The following is a 21899-nucleotide window of genomic DNA, read 5'->3' on the forward strand; positions in this document are numbered from 1 at the left end:
GGAGATGGGGAAATCAGATGGAGAGAAACACAAAGGCAGAGAGCTTGAGGCAAAGTGCCGGGGCCTTGGAAATTCGAGAGGGTCCCAGACAGAGAGCCACGTGGAGACGGAGAGCACTCCCAGACAGAAGAGTTGCAGCAGGGGACAGAGGAGGAGGGGGGCTGGCACAGAGAGGCCGGGGGGATAAAGGGACACTGTGAGCACGTGGGGCCTGAGCATGAGGACTAAAGACAAAAGAGCAGCCTTGTCTGCCTTGTGAGCATCCTTGTGTAAAGAAAGAGCAGGGACCCTGGAGGAAGACCGTCTGGGTTTGAATCCTGGTGCTGCCAGCTGCTAGTGGCATGGCCTCCGGCAAGTTAAGGAGCCAATCTGACCCATTTCCCCTCCTGGGCATGTGAGCATAATGTGAGTACTGCCTCCTGGGGTTGCCATGTCGGTGGAAGAGTTGTCTATAGATACTGCGTAGGTGCTCAGAGCAGTGCCTGTGCCGGGAGGACCTCGGCGGCTGCAGGTGTGGACAGGATGGTGGCAAAAGGGAGCACCCACTTTTCACTTCACATTTATTATCTTCGGTTGAAACCCTTTTTGTGATGAGCCATGGGGCTGAGGAGGACAGAAGAACCCCCAGCGGTGGACCAGTCCAGCAGGCCAAGTGGAAGCCTGAGCCAAGAAGAAAGGAGGCTGGGGGTCAGGGTCCTAACACTCTAAAGAGGCAGGGAGGAGGCTAACCTTGGGGGTGGGGAGCCAGCAGGGCCCAGAGGAACCTGAGCACGCCATCTCTCCCACCACATGCCCTCTCTCCTGCCACCCAGGAGACGGGCTTTTCCTACCTGAACTGATAGGAGACTTCAGAAATGACTTCCTCTGGAACTCTTGTGTCCACCTGCACACCTGTGGCAAAGGTGACACACACTGCTAAGCCAGGTGCAGAAATGTCATGGGGACAGAATCACAGACTTGAATGACTTTTTCTGGACAGGGCAGCCGTGGGAGGGAGCGAGGGAGGGGTATGAGGAGAAGGAGGGAAGGGACTAGAAGCTCATTTTGTTGCAACCCCCACCCACTGCCCTCCCAGGCTGGCTCCCGGGATCTCAGGGTGGGTCAAGGGCAGGAGGCTGAGGCTGACACTATTGTCCACCCACCCTCCCTGAACACAGTACTTCTCCTGCAAGGGACCCAGAAAACCTGAGCACAGTCCTTGCACTGAGTAGGTGCTACTCACTGGATGCTATTTTGTCCCCAGAGATGGTTCCCAAATCACGTGAGACTCCCAGCTGCCCAAGGTTGGTTTTAGTCCTCAGAAAAAAAATACAGGAATCCAGTATCTTTAATCCCCAGTTTGCTAAACCAGGCTCTTGATGCTGGAATTGAGCCTGGAGCACCAAACATAAGGACACGCTGAAAAAGTTAAGACATATTAATTACTGCCAAAGCTCACTCGGGGTTATGAGTATTATGATCACAGCTATCACTTACTGCAAGGCTCCCTAGGGCCCAGGTGCTTTTACTCATAAACCCCTAAATGCTCACAACTCTTCAGAGCAGGAATTGGGATTCCCCTGCTTCAGACAAGACAGAGGCTCAGAGAGGTGAGTACTGCCTACCCTCAGGTGGCCCCAGAGCCTCCACCCTTCCTCCACATCTAAATCTCCCTCGAGTTTCCTTCAGGAGCATGGATTTCCATTAATGTCAGATTCTCTAGAAGGCAGTGCCTGCCCACCCACTCCTGCCATCTTCCACACTTGGAGGGTGGAACGATGGGCTCTGTGAGACCGTCCTCATGAATCAGACACGATCTCGGAACTCTGGCTGAGAGGAATAGCCTCGTGGAGGCACCAACACAGACACTGACACAGACGCAGAGCCGCTTGGGCTTCTGTAGGGAGCAGGGCCAGGCTAAGCAGGGAGCTTCCAGGCACCGGCACTCTTCGCCCCCAGAGACCCCCACCCACTATATGGGGGTGATAGAATGTCATGGCTTCTGACTTCCAACTTTCTCGAAGTTTGAGATCTTACTGCCCCAGGACACAGTCCATTTGTAGCTAGAGCCATAGATAAAGTCCACAAAATAGTAGGGCCCCATTTCTCTGTTCACAACAAGACTCAGGCTGCTCCAAACTACTGTTTCCAGAAACGATGGATGAGTTTAGGGGCAAAGGGTGAGCACCAGCTGGTCAGTGTTCGTAGGTCTATGACAGCTAATTCTCCTTCTTTTTTTCTCTGTCTACTGACGTGAGTAACTTCATACAATGCTCAAAGGATCGCCAAATAGGTGTCTTAGTGCATTCGGGCTGCTGTAATGGAGTACCATAGACTGGGAGCCTTACAAACAACAGAAATTTATTCCTCACAGTTCTGGAGGCTGGGAAGTCCAAGATCAGAACACTGACAGATCTAGTGTCTGATGAGGGCCTGCTTCTTGGTCCACAGATGCTGTCTACTTGCTGTGCCCTCACATGGGGTGAGAGAGGGAGCCCTGTGGGGTCTCTTTTATAAAGGCAGCTGTCCCATTCAGGAGGGCTCCACTCTCCTGACCTAATCACCTCCCAAAGGCCCCACCTCCCAATATCACCACAATGAGAGTGAAGAGTTAACAAATGAATTTGGTAGCACAGAAGTATTCACTATTTATCAGACACACACACACATACACACACACACACAGTTTATTCCCTTAAGAGAGTAAGGAACCCACAGAGGTCTAATCAAGAAAGATAATAAAATCTTGTCCTAGAAAAATCAGGTTAATGCCCAGCTCCTTACAGGCAGTAAGTGGCAATGTGTTACCAATACTGATTGAATTTCATCTGGATGTGACCAACCCTACAATCTCCAAGTCAAAGCTGCTTTTGCTGGAACGATTTTCCTCAAGGAGCGATTCTACCGCCACCACCCTCCTGTGGAAAAGACCCTGAAAACACCAAACTTGGCCAAGGGTGAGCTGGCAGATGGAGCTTCCGAGCTGCCTTCTCTGTCTGTCCCCCTCCAACATGAGGCGAGCATTGGCGCCCTGCCTCTGGATTTGGGTCGGAGCCTGTGCCGGTTCCGTGGTAGCACCTGTCTGGTTGTCTCCCACCTCAACCCAAACCGCTACACTGAGAGCTCAGGAATGAGAGGTGACAGGGCGGTGGGGGCGAAGGAAGGAGCAAGGAAAGGACACAGGGAAGGAGGCAGGTGGCACCGGAGGAAAGGGGACCGCATGTGAGAGCGTGTGCTGGTGTGGGCTTGGGGAAACCCCAGGAGATCGGCTTCCAGCAGAGATTAATTTAGTGATAGAAAATAGATTCTCACTGCCAGCCACCAAGTCTGCAGAAGCTGACAACGAAGAAGTCAGCGCCGTGATCAGGCAGCTCCAGTCCTGTGTGAGAAGGCAATGTGTGAGCTCCACGCTCTTGTGCCAACAGGCGAGTGATGGTGGGAGTCAGTCCTCCCAGTCCCCTGTGGGGAAGGAGCCACCCTGCTCCTGGAGAGGGAGGTGCTGAGTCTCGCCAGAGCCTGCCTCCTGCATCAGTGGGCCTCGGGGACCCAGAGGTGCAAGGGTTCCATGGACACCCACGCCTGACTGGCCCTGTCCGGGGGAAGGTGGCACGTCAGTGCTGGATGTGTGCGGGGCATTGACTCAGCGCCGGGGGAAGGCGGAAGGTCCAGTGTAAGCACCGCATCTCCCATTCTGGCAGGCATGAGACAGTGGTTCATCACCTGTGAAGCCGCGCATTCATTCATTCCACAAAATGGACTGTGCCCCTGCGGTGTTTCCAGCCCTGTGTTAGGTGCTGTGGTGACAACAGTGCAGAGAAAATAAATGTAGACCCTGCCCTCCCTCGTGAGGGAGACAGGAAATTCAGTGATGAATGGATTTCACCAATCCATCCCATATATGCACATGATTCCAAATACTCAAAGGGAACCAACTAGAACGATAAAGCCTAAAGCGGGGTAAGACTTCAAAATCATTGAGCCCACCATTTCCTCGGACGTATGAGGAAACTGAAACCCAGAGAGGTTGTGTAATATGCCCAAAGTCACACAGGTAGTGGGCACCAAAGGCAAGGATTAGAATTTCCATTCCCTTTCTAAGACTTTTCCTGCCACCCCGCAATGCCACGATCCACAGAGACCCAGGGAGAATGAAGCACATTCAACATTTCCCGAAGTATGCTCTTTGAATGCCTGCTCTGTCAAATGCTCCATGAAAAAAAAGTGTCCTATTGTCAACCAAGTTGGGGCAATGCCAGCACTGTGTCTTCCTTATGGAGGTTGACAGTATATATGATTGTATTAAAGGCTCTGAGGTCTGTGGGAAACATCTCTGTTTATCACTGTCTAACGCAGCGTTTGTAGACTGCTCCGTCCATGGAAGCCCCTTGCTGTAACACATCTTAACACGCCGTGCTGCCACTGCTCAGAACTTTGGGAAATCCCAAGTCTGTTCAAGTTCTGTGAATTTTGGACATGGGCCCCTCCCTTGCTGGCTTTGCCTGTTTTCATTTTCGCTCAAGAAGTTTTGATTCCTCCCCTCTAAGCACATTGGATCTGAGTCTTTATGCTCTCAGACTCTCCACGTTTCTGGGAACCCCTCTTCCCTGGAGTTCTGGGGCCCCCTCCTCTCGTGATTTTCTTCACTTGGCTCCCTCTGAATCGCATCTGCAGACTTCTCATTTCTTTCTGTCCCTTGGTAATCGATCTTCAACTTACTTCAAGCTTGCTTTCTCCTAGGTGGTCAAAGAAAGGACTTGAAACTTCACCAGTCATGTTCTTACGCATGAATCACAAATCCAATAACTGACCTGTGGCCTTTCTCCACCATGATTTGCTTCTCCAGCTAACAGTTCATTCGTCTATGTGAACAATACTTATTGAACACTGATGTACAGGTCACACTAAAGGCCACTTTCCCTGCAATCCCTGCCTAGTTAATTCCACTGGTTAGAGAACCGTGGGAATAAGGTTAAGTTCATGGGTTTGACTTCTTGTGGGCCCTTGAGTTTCATTCTGCCCATGACCTTGAATCTTGGCCAATATTCTTTCAAATGTGTGCCCTTGGGCATGAAAGGGACAGAATAAGGAAATGTGTCTGGCTTGTCTTGGTATGACCAAGTGGGACCTCTGAAGGAAAAAAACACTCAAAGTCCATGCCCTGCGGTTGGATACAACATCACCTTGAGTGTGGCCAGGTGATAACTTGTTCCTCCCCACATCGGCCACCCACCTGCTTCTCCCAGCTTCCCAACCGTCCTTGAAATCATCTCCCTCTGCAAAATTCCATAATTATTTTATCAGGACATAGCTAACATTTGTCTTTTATTCCTTTTCACTCAAACAAACCTCATTTTCTTTTTCTATTCATTGTCTATTTCTTTATTCCCCCTGGCACTGCGGTTCATATGTGTTGCTCAGAGATTTCATTTGGACCTGAAGAAATGAGAGAAATGGCCTTAAAAATGTCTATTCTTCAGCAGTAGAATTATCAGTGGTATGGTCCCTTTTGCAATAAGCTTACTGCCACCAGGTATGTGACTTGGTCTGAATTTTCTCTCTCTCTCTGTCTCTCTGTCTCTCTTCTCTCTCTCTCTCTCTCTCCCTCTCTCTCTCTCTCCCACCACCTCTCTCTCTCTCTCCCTCTCTCTCTCTCTCTCTCTCTCTCTCACACACACACACACACACACACACACACGGTGTTTTTTCCACAGGAAGAAAACCCTCAGAAGTTGATTTTACCATCCACCTAAATCTTTTTGGAATCTTTTTGGGGAATTATCTCCATGGCAAGTTGCTTACTATGCCTGCTCTCCCAAGACACCTGGGGATATCTAACATAGAAGACAAATAACTCTTACCCCAGCGTCATTAAGAAGTGTCAGAAAAAACACTACCAAAATTTATAACAACCATTAATTTAAAAGACTGTACACAGACAGAGAGTCCTATCCAGCCTCAGTTCACACACTCACTCCTGGCACCTGCTGCCAGCATTCTGGATTCTCCCTGCGCAGGTGCATGAGAGCTCGGAGTGCATGGCTCGGCCTTCTGCGGGCCTCCCTCTCCTCTCTGCCACAGTCTTGTCTTGTCTCCTACAGCCCCATTTGTACCCTGAGTCCCCCAAGAACCCCTCTGCCCACTATGGGCTCCCCCACCCTTCCTTTACCCCTGCATTACAGTCTTGTCACAAACACTCATCTTTCCGAAAGCTCAGCCTGCATTAATGCTGTCAGCTCTTACACCAACGGAAATGAAGCTATGGCGCTATGGGCTACAAAGCTGTATGCTATAATACAAAGAACACAGATTCAAAATAAAACAATGTATTCTTTCCCTTCCTTTCTTTCTCCCAGGCAACTTCCAGCTTGCCTCGTCACCCACCTCTGAACCTTTCTAGACACAGGCAGTTCGTGGTTAACTTCCAAATGAACCGCAGACGTGAGGTGCTGAGACCCCTCATCCCTGGGTATATCTCCCGTGGGGGATATGGAACGTTTTGTTTTGTTTTGTTTCCTTTTTGGAAGACAATGGTGGGGACTGAAGTCATGATCAAGTCCCCTCCTCCCCTGCACGGAGAAAATAGGAGCCACAGACAATGAGAGGCAGATGCTCTTATCGGGATCCCATGCTTCAAGCAAGACTCAACCCATATGGCTCAGGCTGAAGACTCCCTGCCCCTCCCCATCTTCTGATGCCAGTCCCCCACCACACACACACACACACATACAACCCTCCCCTTGCCCAGAACACCCTCAAATCTTCCAACAAGTCGGGCGTGAGCAACCAGCCATCTCAAACACCCAGGGATTTGGGGAAAGTGTTAGGAAGAAATGTAAACAATACATACTAATTGCTGCTGTGACATAAGTTATAAATTAAATTAGACGGGCCAGAGTGCTGAGCTCGCCTACTCTCCCAGCTTCTACCCTTAGCGTGATGGTAGAACAAAGTCAGGCATCTCCGAAGCAACCGACTCCCATGTGCACCTTTCCATAGTTCAGTAACTAGGCCCTGGATGCTTTGTGCCACATCAGCCCTCAGCTCTGCTCTCCGCCGGGGTTCTAGGGCACTCCAGGCTAATGCAGAGAGAAGCTCTTGTCCCCAGGGTGGACCCCGGCAGACAAGCCCCCTGTAGCTCACACGCTTTCCACTGGCCCTGGGGCATGAGCCTTAGAATCAGCCCTGCCCTGAGAAATGCCCCGGAGGAAAAGAGGAGGTGAGCTTTCCAGTGAACTCTGATGAGGCTTGCCCTTCTCTTCTGTGTGGCTGCTCGAGAGGGGACCCGAAGCAGAGCCGATGCTAAACGGACATTACTTGGGCAGATGAAGGAAGGAAGGAAGGAAGGAAGGAAGGAAGGAAGGAAGGAGTAAGAGAGTGACTGCAACTGCTGGATGCTCCAAATGCCTCTTCTGCGTGCAGACCCAAGTGTTCTTTGGTTTTGTTCACCGAGCGGAGGGAGGTGGGAGGAAATGGCAGCTCCATTGGGTGGGCCCGGGAAGCCTTGCCTTGGCCATGGGCAGTGCTTAAAGCGGGCTGAACCGAGCAGAAGCCAGAGGCAGGACTGAGAGTTTGCAGTTGTGTGGTAAAGTCAGAGCAGGGTGGGGACCGGGCCCTAGGTTTCTCTTATTTTTTTCTGGTACCTCTCCACTCAAGTGCTAGTTCTGAGCCACTGGTATTCTCTCCTTTCTGTCCCCCTCAGAGACAGGTGTTTCCGTGCTCCAGGCCAAGGCTGCATCTTTTGTCATAGCAGCCAGAGACAACATTGCCCAAGTCTGTACGTTCATTCGATGAACATCAGCAAGTAACCTCCGTGTGTGTGGCATTGTGGCATCGTGCTGGGCTCTGGGGAGCCTACGATGAATGAAACACAGCCGCTGGGCTCAAGAGCACACGGTCTAGTAGGGACGTGGCAACCAAACAGCTATTTCTAGATCTGGGCGCCCTGCAGGCCTCAGAGCCCAAAGCCTCCACTGCACCACACGGGGGACAATGCCACGAACAGTAAATGTGAAGCCCACAGAGGACCAGAGGCCTGATCTAGGTCCACAGCTCCTCAGGGACCTTCTCCTGGCTCCCGCCTGGGGCCCTTTGTCCTCCACCAGGGTATGCAGCCTGTTGGCCACCCAGTGTGACCCCAAGCAGTGCTCCCATGCCTCTCTGCTACCTCCCCTCCATCTAAAACATGCCACAAAGAGCTCCTGTTTCTACAGGGACACCAGAGAGTGTGGCCAAATATCTTTGCCCGCCTTGGTTTTCTTCCTTTGTTTTCATCAATATAAATCCAAGGTGCCAAAATACCTCTTAGATTGGAGGCCTGCAGGCTGCCAGGGAGGGAACCCACACTGGGAGTAGGGCCATTTGCATGCTTTCATTAAAGCAGACTCTTGCTAACCAAGCTGCCAGCTTCCCTGAATGCGTGTCCTCCTGGGGTGATAGAGAATCAATTGGCTTGATGCAACTTCTGGATCCTTGTTACAGTCCTGGCTTGGGTCCCGAGGAGGCCCTCAGACAGACATCAATAACCTTGCCTCTCATTGCCTTTATCAGCCTCGATCTGGCCCCATTAGAATGCGCCAATATTTATGTACGTTTTAACAGCGCACATCAGCACCGCCACAGTGTGGCCAGCAGGAGGGGAAGTGAGAGAAGGCTGCAGGCTGGGTTTTCTCTCCCTCCCTCCCTCCCTCTGCTTTTGCTCAGTCCAGAGGCAGAAGGCTCCTCTCTCCTCAAGCCCCTATCTCCACTGGCTGAGGTCTCAGTAGCCATTGCCCCCCAGAGGTTCAATGTTAATAAAAATAAGTAGTATCTGTTGAGGATCCATATAGCCAAGGCATACTGTTATGTAGGCATTCATTATCTCATGCAACCATCTCAAAACTCAGCGAGACAAGTAATATTGTCATTTAACAGATGAATAGATCAAGGCGCAGAGTAGTTGGGAAGTGAGCTTAAGGTTGCACAGCTATAACCAGGGTTATGGGAAGGATAATAAGGTCACACAGGAAGAGCCAAGGTTTAAGCTTATGCCTAGATCCCAGCACTGTGTACTTTTACTCAATTATACTACCTTGTGTGTGTGTGTGAGTGTGTGTTTTTTGCCTTGTGTTGTTTAAGTTACATAAATGTAATAAATACTTGTGGAGTACCTACTATGTTCTAGGTGCCACCGTAAGTGGAGGATACTGAAGTAACAGACAAGAACATCGTAAGACAATAAATACATCCACAGGAAAATCTGACCTGGTAATAAGTACTTGCAGAGAGTTAAAAGTGAGTGACTGGGTGCCACTTTTAGATGGAGTGACAAGGAAGTCCCCTTTAGGGGATGACTTTCATACTGAGTCATGAATAGCAAGGAGGAGCCGGTCACATGACCCTCAGGAGACACAGCTGACATTCCTGGTGTGGGAACAAGCTGGGTGGCTGTGAGGAAAGGAGGGAAGACCAGAGTGGTGGAAACCTAGCAGGTGAGGGGGTAAGAGGTGGGAGACGTGAGAGGAGAGAGGGGACAGAGAGGGAGCCTCCTGCCTTGTGTGCCAGAGGAAGCCATTGTGTTTAACCTTCACTATGATAAGTCCCCAGACTCTATCTGATATAATTTCTTCAAGTTCCCTCTGGCTCTGTGTGGAGAAGTGTTGGAGAGAAACAAAAGGAGAACAAGGTGGACTTAGGAGGCCACTGTGATGGTCGCTTAGGGAGAACTGGAGTCACTGAAAGAAGGAGAGGGGAGAGCTTGTGTTGGATACTTTTAGGAACTAGGGTAAATTGACTGGCTGGTGGATTGGAGATGAGGTGTGAGGGAGAGAGAAGAATTGAGAAAGTCTTCCAGGTTTTAGAGCTGGGCAATTTGGTGAATCATGGTGCCATTTGTTGGAATGGGAAGGGTTGGATGAGGAGTCAAGAGTTCTGTTTGGGCCATTTTTAAGTCTAGATGGTAATTAAACATTCATGTAAGTAGTTGGCTATTATCATGGAGAATATATAGCTATAGATGGGAAAGGGTCTAGTTCTATCCCTGCCACACGTTAATATTCAGAGGTAGAACAGAGGAAGAGAAGGCTGAGGAAGAGAGGCCAGTAGGGTGGGAGGAAAACCTGGAGAATGCGGTATCTGAGAAGCAGAGAAATTTAAGCTTTTCGAAGTTGATGATGATGGTGATAATGATGGTGGTGATGACGATGATAGAAGGAGGAGGAGGGTGACACTATTATTCTCCTCGTTTTATAGGTGAGACAACTGAGGTTCAGAGAAACTACTTAAAAGTGTAATCACTGCTCTTTCTTCCTCTTGTGTTCATTGAATAGGCAGTGCCCGGTTCCTTCTTTCCGTGTCCTACAAATCAGCTTCTGTGCCTCAAACAAGTCCTGACTGAGTTCTCCAGAGGTCCTGTCCTTTTTCAGCCCCGAACTTGGTTTATTAATCTCTTTGTCGGTTTCAATGTTCAAATCAGGGAAAATCTGCTAGCTTAGCCGACAGACAAGCAGTCTGCAGCTGTGGAGGGCAATCAGGTTTCCTATTTTGCTCTATTCTCCAACTCAAACCTTTCTCCAGGCTCAGCCTTTCACCAGCTGCTAAACACATTGTATGGTAGTCAGGCCGCTCCTGCTCCGCTCCACCTAAAACTACTCTGCGTCCTTCCTCAACACCTCATCCGATTCCCGTCTCCTCTGAGGCGGTTGCCCTGAGACAGTTACCCATATTCATCTGTACAGTCCCTCAGAAATTATTCCATATATAATTAATTTTCATTCCTAATTAGGTTCAATTTTGCACTTCACATTGGCAAAGGAGTTGGGTTCCCGTGACATACTTCACAGTCAAAAACGTCATTACCAGAGGTGAAAATAACAATGAAGGGAGAGAAATGTGTCCCTGGGTGTCAGAAAAGGGACTAGTAGAGAAAAAAAAATGATCTTAGATGCCAATTAACCTTGGGGAAGAGACATACAAGAGTAAGGGGCATCAGGAAGAGACTGGATAAAGGGGTGAACGTGGCCAAGGCGGGTCCCTCCGGGACCTAGGAAAGACCGCAGGTCTCTACCACTGGTGGAGCTTGGAACATGATCCTGTGAAGTTAGACATAGTCCTGGCCAGCACTCCAGAGAGTAGTAGGCGCCATCTGGGAAGTGAGCCCGACCGCAGCATCCCTTCTGACCGGCTCTTGTCACATCCGTCTGAAATGGACCACATACATCTGTGTACAGAGCCTTCCCCACCAATGGTAATCTAATTGAAGACTGTCCAAGTTCCCTTCACCAATCTTCCCATCTGCTTAGAGTATGCAATTTGTACACTTGAAGAAAAAAGCTTTGAATTTTGCCACTATAAACAAGTGGGCTCATTTCCATAAGCACCGTTGAGGGAGCTCAGTGGGGAAAGGTGAGTCACACCAAGGGGTAAGCAGGTGTAAGCCAGTGGAAGGGATGTGGAAGTGGCCAGATGAGATTCTGCTCTCAATGGGGGTCATAAGACAGGGAGGGGAGAGGAAGGCCTCATAGAAAGGGCAGCAGGAGGCGTGGGAAGAAGCGTCACGAACGCCACAAGCCCCAGGGATGGGCCCTCATTTCCTCCACTGTATGCAGACCAACAGGGTAAAGAAGGATTTGTCATTGCACACTGCTCTGTGCACAGATGAGGCCCTGCAGAGCCATCAACACATGCGGGGAGACCCACATCGGTCCTGTTTCATGGAATTCTGAAGACTGTTCATTCATTTGCTCAACGAATATGACCTGGACATCTATTATATGCAGACACCACCCAACGTGCTTTGCAATAAATCACTGAACAAAACAGACACGGACCTCTGCACTTGCAGGGCTAGCATTCAAGTGAGGACACTCACAGTAAGTTACAGACATGATGAACAGTAAAGTATGTTGGATGTTAGAGGTAAGAGAGCAAAGTCTGTAAAAGACACTGTCTTCCCTTAAGTATGTGTCCTAAATACTACATCATCATGTACAATCCCACTCTTTTTTCTCTTATCAGAAGTTGCCACACTGCTCACTTCTCTCTTACTCCACCAAGTACCCTTCTCTGCCCGTAACTAGTACTATGCACATATCAGACCCAGAGAAGGTGCTCAGTCACATGTGTGACGTTGAATTAGTCACCCTAGTTTGGGAGCACAAATTCTATCCACTGACAGAAATCTTCTTTAGAGATTATCTGTTTTCCCTAGAGTCCCTGTGTTCCCTATGACACAGGTGGGAAATGTGGTTACCCAAGATGAGTTGGTCTAACGTGGGAAGAAAAGAGAAAAATCATGTTCCTATCATGACTGCTTTTCATTCCTCTCCTGCTTGGGTCTCCCAGGACCCCCGTCTCTACCTCTCCCCTACAGTGTCTGCCTCTCCTGGTTATTCCTGACCCAGAAGGAGAGATGGGGGTGAGGCAAACACTGCATCCTTACCTGTGTCCCACAGGTGACTGTCCTAAAATTCAAAGTAGGCTCTGATGTCATCTCTCTAGCCCACGTGCACACATGCATGAAATGTAGAAGTCAACATCCCACCACGTGCCCAGCCCTGGGGTGATGGGAAGAAACATTCTCAGATAATACCATGAACCATGCTGAAGTGTGTTTGGACTGCTCCCTTGCCTTGCACTTGTTCTTACATGTGTTATATCAAGTTCTGTAAAGACACGGTTAAGCCATACTTTCAGATTCAATATATGTGGAAAGAAGAGGAGTGGGCTCAAAACTCCAGGGTGTGTATACGCCAGAGCTCTTTGAGGCTTGGCCCCAGGCCCCTTTCTCTTCTTGCTCATACCTGGGTCCAGTCCAGTATCACACATGTACTCTTTCCAGATACCACCTCTCTGTTGATGACTCACAGACCTATATTTGCAATCCAGACCTCTCTGTGCCTTAGAATGGAGCATCTCACAGCATTCCAAGGGATGTCCCTACCTGGCTCACTATCAGATTTCTCCACACCATACAACCATTACAAACTCCAAACCCTCCTACCGCCACCTCCAAGTCTGGACCTCTTCCATCATCAGCAATAGCTTCACCACCATCCAGGGTACAAGCTGGAAGTCCAAGCATCATCATTGACTCTCCCCTGTTCTCACTCTCATATTTAATTTATCTAAAGTCCAGGGGCGCCTAGGTGGCTTGGTCGGTTGGGCATCCGACTTCGGCTCAGGTCATGATCTCACGGTCGTGAGTTCGAGCCCCGCGTCGGGCTCTGTGCTGACAGCTCAGAGCCTGGAGCCTGTTTCAGATTCTGTGTCTCCCTCTCTCTCTGCCCCTCCCCTGTTCATGCTCTGTCTCTCTCTGTCTCAAAAATAAATAAACGTTTCAAAAAAAAAATTTTTTTTTAATAAAAAAAAAATAGTCCTAACAAGTGTTCATCCTAAATGTCTCTTGAATCTATCAATTCCTGTTATCTCTGTGGCCACCACCTTCATCCCAACACCTATCCCATCTCGCTTGGGGTACTTAAGGTCTCCAGTCAATCTTCACTCAGTTCCCTCTCTAAGCAGATCCCCACATTGCAACCTCAGAAATTACTAAATGCAAATCTGAGAGTGGTACCTCTCCCCAAACTTAAGTTTACTTCAATAGTTTCCTGTTGCTCTAAGAATAAATACCAAAATTCTTATGTTATGGGCTAAATTGTGACCCCCCCCAATTCATATGTTGAAGATGTACCCCACCCAGTACCTCAGAATGTGACTGTATTTAGACACAGTATCTTTAAAGAGGTAATTCAGTTAAAATGAAGTCATTAGGGTGGGTTCTAATCGATATGATTGGTGTTCTTCTAAGAAGAGGGAATTGGTACACAGGCAGAGAGAAGACCATGTGATAAGTCAGGAAGAAGATGGCCGTCTTATAGACGGCTTATAGCCAAGGATAGGCTTCAGGAGAACTGAACCCTGCCAGCACCTTGATCTTGACTTCTGGGCTCCAAAATTGTGAGAGAATAAATTTCTCTTGTTTAAGCCACACAGTTTATGGTTTTTGGTTATAGTGGTTATATATATAGTGTGCCTATATATATAACCACTATATATATAGTGGTTATAGCCCTAGAAAAATGACTTAATAGCACTCAACAGGTCTTAATAGGGCTACTGAGTCCTCCATGGCTTGTAGGGTGGTTTCATTTTTTTTTTAATACTTTTTAAACCTTTATTTATTTTTGAGACAGAGAGAGACAGAGCATGAATGGGGGAGGATCAGAGAGAGGGAGACACAGAATCTGAAACAGGCTCCAGGCTCTGAGCTGTCAGCACAGAGCCCGACGCGGGGCTCGAACTCACGGACAGAGAGATAATGACCTGAGCCAAAGTCGGCCGCTTAACCAACTGAGCCACCCAGGCGCCCCTGTAGGGTGGTTTTCAAATACATACACAAAACTTTGGCCATTCTCCCTTCAAAAAGTGGAGCCTAATTCTCTTCCCCTTGAATGTGGGCTGGTGGCTCGCCTCTAACACACAGAATGTCTAGAAGTGACAGGATGTGGCTTCCCAGATTAGGATTTAAAAGGTATTATGGCTTCCTTCTTGTTCTCTTTCTCTTGGATCATTGCTCTGGGGAAACCAACTGCCATGTCATGAAGATTCTTAAGGAGTTCTATGGAGGGGTCAATGTGGTAAGGACTAAGGCCTCTGCCAATAAGAGAGCTATCTTATAAGCAGATCCTGCTGTCCCTGACAGGCCTCCAGGTGACTGCAGCTCTCACCAGTGTCTTGCCTTATGATTTCGTGAGAGACCCTGAGCCAGGATCACTCAACTAAGCTCCTTCTGAATTCCTTACCCACAGAAACTGTGAGACAATAAATGCATGTTGTTTTAAGATGCTAATTTTGGGGGCAATTTGTTATGCAGCAGTAGATAACTAGTGCAGCTTGACATGAACTTCTCTTCTAGGCTTGCATCTTTCCACACTCTCTTACTCTGAGCTCCAGCCCCATTGGCTTTCTTGCCAGGCCTCAAACTCCCCATGTTCCCCAAGCCCGTATTTCTAGAATGCACCCCTCCATTCTTCCTTATTTGAGTCTTACTCATCCTTTGATTACATTTCAAGCACTAATTTCTTAGGGAAATCTTTCCTGAACCATAGTCAAGTGACATGCTCTCAATAAACCATGCTCCTTCTCTTTAGAACACTTTCCTCAGCTTATTATTTATTCTTTAGGGTGATTATTGAATTGATGTCTGTCTTCCCCACTAGACTAGAAGCTACATGAGGCCAGAGATGGTGCTGTGTTTGCTCACCTCTATGTCCCCAGTACCTACACAATTTTGTCAGTCAATAAACAATTATCAGATAGATGGATGGATGGATGGATGGATGGACAGATGGATGGATTTTAGCAGGAAATACCTGCTGATCCTTGTTCTTGAGAAATAAGTCTTACATTTCAGAAACACCCTTCTGTTAAGTCTCCTAGTTACAGGGTCATCTGTGAACCTACAAACCCTTAGCCAATCTGTAGCTAAACATGAGTTAACTAGGGCTCTGAAATCTGTACAGTTTGCTTATACATATCACACCATTAAAAATCATTTTGCCTTTCTCTAGTATCTTTGTAAAATTTCTTTTAAAAATTCCACGAGGTATGGAACTGTTTACAAGTGAGGAGAGGAAAGGGATTCTCTTCCAAATCCGAAACAGGTAAAAAAAGGGTAATGCTCCAGAGGTGGATAGGGGCGGGGCAGCTGGAGAAATTGCCACTCCTTTTGTCGCTGTGGTTTGATGTGGGGGGAGCGAGCGCAAGGCCAGTAATTCTGGAGTAAAGTCACAGCAGCTATGTGGACGGTGCACTGCTGACAGCTTTGCCTTCATTGATGAGCCTTGAGAAAAGAAGGCCAAAGAGAAACATTGGTTCTGAATTGCATAATCCTTCCTAGTAGAGACAATAACATGGGTGGCTCAGCACCTGACAGATAGAGTGATCCTGGAGGAGAAAGCCCCAGCTCATTTTTTGAAGATAAATATCATAATTTTAAATAAAAATAGGTGCTTTTAAATCCAAGAGCTTTGTTAAATCAAACTATTTAGCTGCACTTAGCCCAGTTTGCCCTAGTTTGAATTTGTATTGCCTGTAAGTGTAGTTTATGAATGACAATTCGTTAAAAGAAAAAAAAAAAAACAGCACAACAACCAGAAAGCTGTTCATCCTGGGCCTCTTTATCTCGGGCTATTTTGCATGTATATGTATGTACATATATCTGTAATTTCTCCCTAGGACCAGGAAGGCCAGACTTGGGAAGAGCTTTTATTCATTATTTAATCAAGGAAAGAGCCTTAACTCAAAGAAGAGCAGGGGAGGGCTGGTGGGGCGGGGGAGCGCATCCAGGCTGGAGTGAAAGAGGCTGGGCGAGAGAGAGCATTTTTATAAACAGACTCTCAAGATAAAAACCTGAACAAAGAGCAACAAACGACCCCTTTCTACATCTTTTTTTCTTTCTTTCTTCCTTGAAGCTCCTGACAGACTCAATTCCCTTCCTGCATAATCTCCTCTCATTTCTTTCTGGGGCGACGTCAGTGTTCTGAATACAGAAATACCTCACCAGTGGCTTCCCCTTCATCTGGGTTGGGGGGCACAGAGGAGGCGGGAGCCCAGCCCAGCCCCCAGTGGGCTGAGTGGTTCCAGATCCTGCCTCCACCTCCAGCCCAGAGCTGTCCCCTCACCTAAGGTGGTGTCTGTGACTTAATTAACTGTGCGAGCAGCAGATGGTGGCTGACATTCGGCCTCAGTCCCACTTGGGGTGAGACAGGGGCACCTGGGCCTGCCGACCCCTGTGAGCACCTGCCGCGGGCCAGGCCTCCTGCCAGCCCCGTCTCACTCAGGCCTCACGGCAACCCAGGAGGAGGTCACTCCCAGCCTCACTGTACAGACAAGGGGCCTGAGTCTCAGGGAGACAGCTTCTCTGAGTCTCAGGGAGGAGCCCCGGCTTTGGAGTCAGCCCTGCCTTTCTTTTTAAAAATTTTTTTTTAACGTTTATTTATTTTTGAGACAGAGAGAGACAGAGCATGAACGGGGGAGGGTCAGAGAGAGAGGGAGACACAGAATCTGAAACAGGCTCCAGGCTCTGAGCTGTCAGCACAGAGCCCGACGTGGGGCTCGAACTCACGGACCGCGAGATCATGACCTGAGCCGAAGTCGGCCGCTTAACCAACTGAGCCACCCAGGCGCCCCCAGCCCTGCCTTTCTACCACGATGAGGTCTCTGGGGCTCCTGCCTTTCCCTCTCCAAGCGTTCTCCCAGAGAACATTCCTCTGTGGCCTAAGCTCCCCCGCCACTGTTTGCCTCACTTAGCTTGCGTTAATTCATTAATTCAGCAGCTACTTCCTGAGTACCTTCTGCACAAAGCCTGGCATTACTCCCGGAGCTTACCTTCCAGTTAAGGAAGACAGGTAACGGACAACCAGGTGTCCAGGGCCCAGACAGTATAAGTGCTGAGGGAGGGGGAGAGACCGGGCAGGCACTAGGGACGGGGTGCGGGGTGGGGAGGGGGCTTCATGCCCTTCTATGTTGGGAGGTCAAGGAGGCCTCGCGAAAGGTGACACTTAAGAGCAGACCTGAAGGGGGGCGCCTGGGTGGCTCAGTCAGTTAGGCGTCCGCCTTTGGCTCAGGTGGTGATCTCATGATCTGTGAGTTCGAGCCCTGCATCTGGCTCTCTGCTTTCAGCACAGAGCCTGCTCCAGATTCTGTCTCTGTCTCTCAAAAATAAATAAACATTTACAAAATTTTAGTAAAGTAATTAATTAAAAAAAAAAAGAGCAGACCTGAAGGGGTGGAAGGATGTGGTCTGGGGAGAGGAGCGGGACGTGCAAAGGTGCTGGAGGCCTGGGTGTGTCTGAGGAACAGTGAGGAGGCCACGTGGCAGAGGGGAACAGTCAAGGATGCGTGATAGGTGAGGCCAGCGTGGAAGGGCAAAGTGGGCCCGGAGCAAGAGGGGAGGCCAGCGACACAGGGGACGCAGCACGAGGGCCTTCTGCCATGGCATCTTCAGTGTCTACCTGAGTGAGTTCGAACCATACCGGAGGGCTGGCAGCAGAAGAGAATGCGGTCTAACGCGATCACTCTGGTTACTGCGTCAAGAGCAGACCAGGGCAGGGAGGCAAGATCAGTCGCGGGAAGACCCATGAGGGGGCTCCACGGTCATGCAGGCACAAGCTGGTGGCGACAGTGGAGGTGATGAGCGCAGTGAGAGTCTGGAGAGACCCAGAAAGTGGAGCCCACAGAGTCACCGCTGGGTTGGAGGTAGGACATGAGATGGAGAGGAATCAAGGCTGACTTCAGGGTTTGAGCCTGAGCAACTGGAAGACGGAGTTGCCATTCCCGAAAGAGAGAGAGAGAGAGAGAGAGAGAGAGAGAGAGAGGACTATGAGAGGAGGAGAATCAGGTGAGAACAGAGGGGGGGGCTTGAGAAAAGAGAAGGTGGGAGAGCCGTCCCTGGAGAGAAGGAGAATGGACAGAGTAGGGGAACACAGTAAGATTGCTCAGAAGAGCTGAGGGCTCCGTTGAAGTTTGTGGCCATGAAGGTAAAGTGACATCATGACCAGGTTTTGTTTGTTTCGGCTAGCCATTGTATTTGTACAAGTGTGGGGTGGGCGGGAAGCGGGGTCTCACCCAGGTTGGGGACATGCGGCCAGGGCACTGGAGGACCGACGAGGGGGCACAGAGTTTATGTATGGAGAGATGATGAAGAAGGTCAATGCTAACCACCTGAGCCGGACAGGAGGGGCGTGAGAAAAGAGGGCCGAGGACAGGGGCGAGTTGGCGAGCGGGATCAATGGCTTGTGCATCTTGGAAAGGCAGCACACCTGCTAGAGGAAGTGGGCTGGGAAGTCAGGCGGCGGTGGGGAGACGGAACGGGTGTGGAGGTCGGCTGTGGCAGGCTCAAGGAGAGGAATGGGAGGGAAGAACTGCAGGACCAGCTTCCCTGACATCTAGAGCTTGGGCTCCCTCCTGCTCTTCTGCTTGTTCTCCTAAGAATCCTTTCCCTTTCTGAAATTTATGTCATTGACTGGTACACATCCGGCTCATTTCCCCTGTCCTGTTGGTCCCCACTTATGTTAGGCTGGGTCCTCTGAGAAGCAGGGGTCATGGGATTAAACACACAGGAATCTTACTGAGGGAAATGTCTCTGAGAGGAAACGGAGACAGAGCTGGGTGAGGCGAGGAGAGCTGTCAGACCACCATGCAATCCCGACCCCAAGCAAAGGAGAGAGGAAAGAGAGGGAGAGACTGAAGGAAGAGAGAGAAAAGGGGAGTGGGGGGAAGGCTGGTTGGAAACATCTAGCAAGCTATCTGGAAGTCCTCTGGCTAAAGGCATCTGTCAGAGACCCTGTCCCCCAGGAAGGGGTCTGCCTTAGCCTCCCCGACATAGTCAGTCACGGCCTGGGAGCAGCCACGGCGAAGCAGGGGCTCGAGCTAGTCAGCAGCGGGTTTCAGAGCACATCAGCTGGGGCCCTTGGACAATGATTCTGCCCATACAGGGGTCTTGAGGCGCATTGTCACAGACACCCTATCACTCCAGCTGCAGGACCGAGCTCGGGAGTGGGGGCCCAGCTTTTAAACCCACTGTCCTGTACCCTATAGCTTCTTGCTAAGAACTGCGTGCAAGCTGCACAAGAGAAACATGTCAGCGTGTCCTCCACACACAGTGGTGCTCCCCACAGGGTCCTCACCTCCCAGATGTTTCTGGGCCCTCAGGGAAGCTGCACTGTGTGTGCTGCCTGTGGAGCCTGTGTCCAGCTGCCGCTGCTTAGACAGACTTTGCAGGAGCTGGACTCAGCATCAGGGCACACGGACACAGAGGTGGAGCCGGAGCCTGCTTGGGCCCACTCGCTCCTCGCTGAGAGCAGCTGCCTCCGCATAGCAACAGGGCCGCTTTCTTCTACCCCTCTGGCATTCTTCATATTCCCCCCGGTGCTCTGCCCCATATTTCCTGCTCCTCCACCCCTGGAAACTCAGCCGTCAGAGGCTTTCCTTCGAGCCTCCGCTCCCCTCACCCCCGAGTCCTCAGGCCTCTCCCCAAACTAAATGTCACCTCCAGCCCCTGGCAGTCTGCACCTTCACCATAACATGCGCCTGTGATATTTCCTTCTCTCCTCAATTCCTTTCGCTCCGCATCCCTCGATGACCCCGGATGTGTCACCCGTGTGCTCTCATGTCTGTCCCTGCACTCCTCTGCCTGCTTCCTGCTCCAGGCGCCCTCCTCGCCAACACCACCCAGTGCCTCCTGCCTGTGCGGTTTCCTTTCCTGCCTTTCTCTTCTTTCCCGCCTTTTCCTGTCCCCACACTCCTGTCTTCACCCTCAAAGCAAATCTCCGCAATCCACGAAGGCCCCACCACTTCTCCCCACCCCTCTACCCCCACCCTCAACCAGGCCCCTGTCCATACGCCTCCAAACCGTCTTCTCCTAAGACTGAAACTAAACCAAGTGCTCTTTCCAATAGCGGGGTCACTCAGAGCTTCACCTCGGCCCCCCCATCCCATCCCAGGTCCCCAGCCAGCCAGCCGAGACCCCACTGGAGGCACCCACAAAGGGCAGGGGTTTAGAGATGCAGTTGGACATAAGAGACTCTTAAATACAGAGAACAAACTGAGGGTGGATGGGGGGGTGGCAGGGAGGGGGAAATGGGTGATGGGCATTGAGGAGGGCACTTGCCGGGTTGAGCACTGGGTGTTGTATGGAAGCGATGAACCACAGGAATCTACCCCAAAAACCAAAAGCACACTTTACACACTGTATGTTAGCCAATTTGACAATAAATTATATTTTTAAAAAAAGAGAGAGAGAGAGATGGGGTTGAACTGGAGTCATAATATAGTTTGGAGCAAAGATTCTACAAGTGGTTTCCTCAAGGTCACCACTAATGAGGGCAGAGCTAAAACCCACGTAGAGTGACGCTCAGTCCAGTGTTCCTTCAATGGCATATTGAGTGTTGCCAGCTAAGAAGAAACCCCAGCCGAGCATGCTGCCGGTGGGGCAGCCGTGCAGGGCTCAGTAGAAACACAGAATCTTGGCCCCACTCACGCCTGGGGAGTCACCATGTGCACCTGCACAGTGACCCCTCCACACGTCAGGAGCACCGCGGCAGAGACCCTCGGCCACGCCTCCCCAGTCCACGGCCAACCTCACCAGCCAGATTAGAGGCTCCAGAACATGATGTTTGGTGGGCGATTCATAGGGGAGTACAAAGAGCTCTCTGTAACACAACGGATGCTAAATCAATTTTATTTACCGACAGCCTGATTAAACAGTCCTGTCCCTTAATTATTTTTGTCTTCCACAAATGGCAAGGTAAGTCAATCATTTTCCAGGGATAGTTTCAAAGGAAGATACTGTAAAGGTGACTCTGAGGGGACACCTGGTGCCTATGGCATCTTCCATGTGAGCTAGATGGCCACACGCTGGGACCCCACCGCTCTGCTCCCAAGAGCGGACTTGGTGAGAAGCAAGGAAATGTAGGTGAATTACACACTGTCTCCTCAGCTCCACCCCACCCACTGAGACACAGCACCCCAAGCTAGTGTCAGATTGACATGCCTCCCCTGGGCTCTCACCTAGCCAGCGTTCTTTGTAATGTAAAGAACGACAATCCCTCAAAACATTGATTTGGGGACCCATGGGCACCTTCCTTCCCCCAGACTCACAGACAGGAAGAAAGGCATCCTCGGCAAGAGACCAGGTGGCCCGCACTGAGCCTCTTGCTAGCTGAGGGCAGGGAAACTCGTATGGACAAAGGAGCAGTGTCTGGTCATCTCCTGCCGAAATGAGGTCAAAGGTCAGAAACGCACTCTCCAAGATCCTACCCCTTAGGCACAGCAGATGTGCGAACTCAGAGTGCTGACCAAAAATGAGCCTCGAGGAAGAAGTCGTTTCTGTCTGAATGGCAGTGTCTGCACCACATTTCAATGAGATGTTGGGTTTGATTTGG

Source organism: Panthera uncia, chromosome F1 (assembly GCF_023721935.1).
Source record: "Panthera uncia isolate 11264 chromosome F1, Puncia_PCG_1.0, whole genome shotgun sequence".
Lineage (NCBI taxonomy): Eukaryota > Metazoa > Chordata > Mammalia > Carnivora > Felidae > Panthera > Panthera uncia.